Source organism: Glossina fuscipes, unplaced genomic scaffold (assembly GCF_014805625.2).
Source record: "Glossina fuscipes isolate IAEA_lab_2018 unplaced genomic scaffold, Yale_Gfus_2 112, whole genome shotgun sequence".
NCBI classification, from domain to species: domain Eukaryota; kingdom Metazoa; phylum Arthropoda; class Insecta; order Diptera; family Glossinidae; genus Glossina; species Glossina fuscipes.
In genome coordinates, this window is record NW_023998455.1 from 7,702,890 (window position 1) to 7,710,242 (window position 7,353).

The following is a 7,353-nucleotide window of genomic DNA, read 5'->3' on the forward strand; positions in this document are numbered from 1 at the left end:
TTCGATCGAAAGCGGTTAATCGAGTTTGACGGCGGGATGAAACAAAAACTATGCTGGGTCCCGTTGCCGGATAAGAGCGTATTGTTTGGAATGTCGGCCGATTCGTGGTGGCCATCCGTGGACATTAATGTTTGCCTGCAAATAAATCATTAAAGAAGAGTCAGAAATGTTATGAAAATCGGTTTAATTACCGGAAAATCCAATTATATGCACTTGCAAAGCAACCGGTCTTACGGAAGGTTTAAAATTATATAACCCCATTTCCTTAATATCCAGCCAATTGGCGAGATCTTGAGCGTTGGTAAAAGCAGTAGATAAACCAACGTATATTGCATCCTATGTTGACGTAATGAAATTCGTACATGATACAATTACAAAATGTATTTCGTCTATAACAATTAGTACAACGTCCTGTACATATTCTCTTGTCTAGCAAGACCAGCTGATACCATCCCGTTTTTTTGGTGTGGTAACTATCAGTTGAGAATCCAATCGCTAATTCTTTCAAAGGCGCAATATAAACAACCTTAGCTCTTTTGTTATTATTGTATGGCGATTTCCGCCACTACAGTTTTATCTGAACTTGTGGGTGACTCCAGCAAAACGTTATTATCAGTATGATAAAGACGATGAAATGCGTAAAATTATATAAAGATTCATAGATTTTTCAGAGCACTTACAGCTATAGGTTTCGGTAAGAGGGGGATGGTGATCCGGTAGCACTAAAAGTTAAAATTTAATGGAGTCCACGCATTAGTATCTAGCCAAGTGTCACTCGCTACTCGTATATAATATTGTGACGGTAAAGGCTCTTTGAGAAGTATTGCCAGTTTTTGTGGTTTTTGGCTGTAGACAAATTTGCGCGTGGCTTAAAAAGTGTATTTTTTTTTTTTTTTTTTTTTGGTTGTTGAACAGAGATGGACTAAGCGAGTAGATTTGTGGCTTATATGTCCTTATTAAAAACTCTACCGCACTTGAGATTTGAAACCACGACCATTGAGTTGAATAAAAAGTGTATTTTAACAAGAAGAAAGCACATAAACAGAAATTGTTTATTTTTGTAATAGAATTGTAATTGCGGATTGGTAAAAAAACCTGGAACAATTCGGAATGATAAATAAAATTGAATTCGGGATCTTCAATCAATAACCAAAAATTTTGACTTGTTTTACCATCTACCATCTAGAGTCGAAGCCACGCAAATCACTTCGGTGTTCGATATGAAAATAACTTTTTTTTTCGTATAAACTGTTCAGAGACTTTTTGAAATTTCGCATTTTCGTTCATTGTGCGGATATACTTTTTGGCTGAATAGGATTGTCCTATGATATACAATAAATGAAATTGCAAAATATTTTCTTATATGGGGGCGTGTAAGCTGGCCAATGGGAATCCGTTTACCAGTAGCTTTTTTTGGGGATCATAGGACAAATTTCGATTTCAGTTTGCCATCTATGTTGAGTGTTTGTAGAGAATAACCACATTTACGTATGTATTTATATGTATATATATTTATTTTTGACGTTTGGGCGGAAGCCTTTCAACTGTATATCTCCAATAACATGTTATAAGAATTTTTTGGTTAAATTTTTGATTTTATTGACTTATTAGTTATTTTAATATTTAATCTTTCTTTTCTAATTGAGTTATATGCTAAAGTCGGTTGTCTTTTCACCAAAAACAGCATAAAAAGGGACCACATCAGCCCTAATAAAAGTTGTTATATTTGACATATATATGTTTCCCAAGAGACTAATCTTCGACTCGATATCAAAATCCGTCAATCGCAAGCTGAAGTAAGTTCTTACTTTGTTAATGGTGTCTCAGCTGGAAACGAATTTTGTGCTTCTTTACGCGCATAATAAACGCGATAATACTATTATATCTTAACTCAAGGGCAGCAGTTCACCGTTTATTAAAAAGAAAGACTGCTTTCTTTAAAAATGTCAAAAACTTTTATTAAACAAATATTTCAAATTTTTTTTCTTTTAAAAATTTTTGTTAACAAACTTTTTCACGTTTCTTTCAAAAAAAAAAAAAAAAAAAAAAAAATGTTTTCTTAACAAATTAAAGAAAACCTACAAAGTGTTTTTTTATTTTAGAAAAAAAACGAAATATAGAAAAATGCAAAGAATATTGCTTGGTGTAAAATGAAGAAGAAGACGAAGAACAAGAGAATCTTTTTTGGAAAAATTTTCAAAGGTATATTAGGCTTAGAGATTACTGTACCGTTTGTTTATTGTAAGCTTGTGCATGTATTGACAGAATTAACGGTAAGGTCTTGGGACATCGCCTAAACTGAAGTATATGAGTTTTTTATTGTTGTTGCATTTTTGAAAATTCAAGTATTTATTGTTAACGTAAAGTAAAGCCAATCAATATCAACGATAACGATAACAACGAAAATAACTTTAGTGAGCATAACCTGTTGTTATCCATATTCTTCACACAAAAATCAAGAACCAAATCAGACCATTGAGAGACTCCATGCAGACTTGGCTTCATAGCGCTCTTGTCTCTAGATGTGTATATGGCATAAGCTTGTCCATGTGCATGTGTATGTGCATATGCATGTGCATAAAAATTCATGCTGCTTGCTTACGTGAATTTATTTTTCTCTATATATATATATATATATATAAATATATGTATATAGAGTATACGTTTGTGTGCGCGTGTTTATGCTTAGCTAGGTATGTGCGACTGTAACTTTGACTTTTAATTTATTGCAGTGCCTCGGCAAGTAGTATATATCGGTTGCACTTGTTGCGCTGATGCCTCGGAGAAAATACATGAAAAAATAGTTTTTTTTTTCTGTTTCTCTCTTTTGCTTTTGTTATATTTAAAAAGAAAACTGAAAAGAAGACAAAAACGCATTAAACACGCACTAAACATACTTTTGCTCCACATGTTGACTGGTTTATATATATTTGTCTTCTGTTTGAAATATTGTATGACTATGTTAGGAGTGCGTATTTTATTCCTGCTCGCACACACACACACACACATATATATATGTATATATATATATGCACGCACCTTTATTTATTTTATTGCAATTTCTTATTTTTCATTTTTTGGTTTAGTTTTCGGTCTCCTTAAATAAGCTTTAGGCCTTTTATCGGAATACTTTTCAATTTCTTTTTATTTTTCATTTTATTTTAGTTTTTTTCCATTTTTTTCCTTTTTTTCGTTAAATGTATATAGACTTCGAACAAATATTTATATATGGCTTATGTGGTGTAAAGAATCTGCAATTGTAGCATTGTGACCCAGTTTTTGACAAGACGGAAGTTCGGTTTTTTTTTTTTTTCTTACTAACTACACGTCCATGCTTCAAAAACTCGGTGAAACATAAAATACGTACTCGTACTCGTACGAATTCGTGTGTCAGTTAATATTAGTGCGCTATAGTGCATATCCACGAAACCAGTGTCCAGTCTGTAACAAATACGGGCCAAAATCTTGTTGTTGTTATTAGTGGCGATGCTGGTGTGTCCACTTAGTTATTGCATTGTGCTCGTGGCTATAATTAGGTTAATTTTTTTTCTCCCCATCATTGTTGCTCTTTGCTATTCTCTTTTAATAAGCATTTTTTTTTTTTATATTTATTTTATAAATGCCCAAGTAATTATTGTTGATCGTTTCTGTAGTTATTTTGGACAGTTTGACATCAAAGGCAAAAGACGCAATATATTTTCATGGAAATAAAGACAACGGGCAACTAAAAAGAAAACTTCTTTGTAAAATAACTTAAAGAAGAACAAACATTGAAATAAGGAGCTCAATAGTTTTGCGACCAACTAAAAGGATTTTGAAGAAATCGAAGAAATTGAATTCACGCGCAGAAAGCGGGATGGGGGGGAGTGAACAACATATTTCGCATTCTTACATATGATCGCTTTATAGCCGACTTCGTTGTTCCTAATAACATATCAAGTTACACTTCAAGGCATAAAGCTACAGGACGTATAAATAGCACACAATTCGCCATGAGAAGGAAAAAATACGACCGAAAGTTTCTCTATAGACTTATGAAATACGGAAAACTTACTTTTATTTTAAAATACAAAGAAAAGAAGTAAAACCACTATAGTAGGAGAGGGTCTACCATTAAATTCCCTATGTGACGACTTTTTAAAATTAGGCCTTATATTGGAAGTGGTCGAAAAAGTGGTGCGATTCGATGCATTTTCAATGGCAATCGTTCTTGGGCCAGGACAGATCGGTGTAGCAAAATATCTCAAAAATTGCCACCTGCAGGTTGAATGGACGGACAGGTGCGGCTATCTCAAGCCCTTTTTGGTGCTGCGTATATCTCCTTGTACTTAATATAACCTTCTAACAGTAGTAGTGTAGCGTATAACAATTTCAAAAATGTTTAACGCCCTGCAAGGAGACGTGCATTCACTGAAAGCATATAACTGAAATAATAATCAAAGTTTAAACCCTTTTTCTGTGTCGCTTAGTCCATGCTTCCAAAACAATGCCGCGTCATGCATTGGCTATTGCTGCTTTATCTCTGCGACCCATGATTCGAGACAAACTTCTAACATGTCTTCTTTCGAAAACATGTTCCACATGGCAAAAGTTTTCGCGCAATCAATCGAATACATTGCTTGTTGATTGTCGAGTACCTCCTGCAGTCTCATTTGCCGATATCCGAGAATAATTGAGAGGACTGGTGTTACTGGTGTAACCACATCTTTTGCTTTTCCGGTGCATTCGTCATTCGCACAACCTCAGCAAGCAAGCGACAAATGGGTTTCTTTCCCGAGGCCAAAGCTTGTCACAACTGTTCTCAGCCTTTTTTTTTTGCTTTACAGCAGGAAAGCTATATTTCTCATCAACCCGTAAGACTTTGCTTTTCTACACCACTATGGCTCATTTGGAGCGTTCCTCTTTAATTTGCTACGGGTGCAACTCCATGCCAAAGAAAAGTACACAACCACATGTATTTCTTCTCTAGATATGGTTTACTAACCTTAGTTGACCCTTGACCAGTGCGGAAATGTGTACAATTATCTGCTATTAATTTCTCTGACCCGTTCTTGGGGATAGCTTTTAAGCAAATTATTAATTCATTTAATTAGCATGCAAGACAAACGCCAAATTCGACTGTAGTGGAATTTTTCTTAAAACGAACACAAAAACATGAAAAATGAAATTTTGATGTTCCATAACATCAGACGAGCGTGGCCCATTTTTCCATCTTTCTACACTTACTGGAGGATGAAACTGATAGTTGTTATCGCCCTATCTGTCGTGGAGTACGAGTAATGCGTAGAAAACTATGTCTTTCTGCTTTTAAAAAACAAAGTCGTCGGTCCTCAGTTTAAGTGGGTGCCTAATGTGAGTGCGCTCTTTGAGCTGAGTTTCGATACTAACCTGCCCATCCTTTGGGCGAATCGAAACCAATTGGAACCAAGAGAATGTATACCACAGATATTACACACGCGGGTAGCTAGTCAAACGGACAGACGGACAGACGGACATGCTTAGCTTCATTTAAAATTTGATGCTGGTCAAGGATTTATTTATTTTAGAAGATGCCCGAAGCTTCCTTCAGAGCGTTGCACACGTTTACCTAAAATGAATATACGGCCATCTGTCGGTGCTGGGTATAAAAAGATAACAATGACTTCTCTAGCCGAAAAAGTTCTTTTTAACAATGCTAGCTAAATAATGTTTATTGGCTGAAAGTAAAACTGTTTCATTCTGCAGTAAAAGAGGATTTTTTTTGATTAAACTTTTAATGAAAACTTGTACTATGTATTAGGTGTAGAAATAAGTGCTGTCAGCTGAAATTTGCTTGCTTCATAACACGTAGATGACGTGTTCAAGTTTTCCGAAATATTGGACAAAGGTATTCGTGTTTGTAAGGTATAAGCTTCGGTGGCTTACCAGCTGCCCTTCAGTCTATATATCAAAGTAAGAAGGGATGGATGCCATTTACGGCACAACATCTGGAAACGTTTAAGTTGCTCTGCAGTGAAAATATTCCAAGTGAAGGAAACGGTAAGAAAGCGATTTACGAGATTCCATGCGAAAAATGTTTATATTGAAAACAATGAAAACCGCTTACCTCGGCCCCTCTCAGGCGGAAAGCGATTTTCAACTTGGTCTTCGGGCTTTTCTCCCGATTGACGAACTCTCTTCTGGTTAGCAGATTGGTTCAGATCGATGCAGTCGTATTTAGTAGTGGTAACAGCGTCTCAGGAAAGTTGAAGAGGTGCGAAAATTGGTCAACGCGGAGCCACCTGCTAGCTCCTCGACAGGAGGCAAGAGATCACAGACAATGATGGCGAATATTTCATGAAATCGTGAAATTTTCAAATCAATTTTTGATTTTGTCAAAAAAAAAAATGTGACAAAACTTAATTCTGCACCCAATACGTGCTGCTAGCTGTATGCGTTTATGTGATTGAAATATTAAAAGCATGCGCACAATATTAATATTAATAATAATAATAATACTAATAATAATAATATTTTTATTTCAAGAGTTTCCATATGTCTTAACTTAATTTAAGAAAGTTTTGGGGCAAAAAATTCTTACCTGTATAACGATCACAGTTATATCATTTTTATTTTTCTTAACGGTTAAGGCATTAAAAATGAAAGCATTACGAATACGCAATTAACGACTGTATAAATATTATGAAGAATTTCCAACGAACTGATTCTTACAAACGCGCTGCTCTTTCCCTTTCTTTTGAACATAAACATTTACGTATATGGCATAAAGCCGCTGTTGCTGTGAATGACATGATTCATAGAGCTACACAAGTGTTGTTGGTTGGTTAGTTGGTTGGTTGGATGGTTAGTTGGTTGGTTGGATGTGCTCGCATGACCAAGACAATACCACCTACACTAACGCGTCGACCCTTTTATTAATATTAAAAAAAAAATAAAAAAAAATGTTTAAATTGTAAAAATAAATTCTTTTGTTGCTGAGAGGAGAGCAAAAAAAAAAAAAAACCACAAAAAATTTTTGGTTAAAAGTAAACAAGAATTTAGGACAAACCATAAACTTGTTATGAACACAACTACACTTACGTACAGTAAATGTTGAATATAATTAACGCCCGACGCACACAGATGATGGTTATTTAATTTACTTACCTGCACATACACACACATATATACATATCTCGTCACATAGATACGTGCATGCATACCTACGAACGAATTAAGTGAATAATAAACAATAAAAGCTATTAAACGAAAAAATTTTACTTTTTATTAAAATTCTTGTAATCAAGCTGCCGAGCGTCATGACAGCCAGTCAACTGGCCAAGCGTCCAGCCGGCCAGTCAAAAAATTAGTTGGAATTCGTGTACCTACCTCACA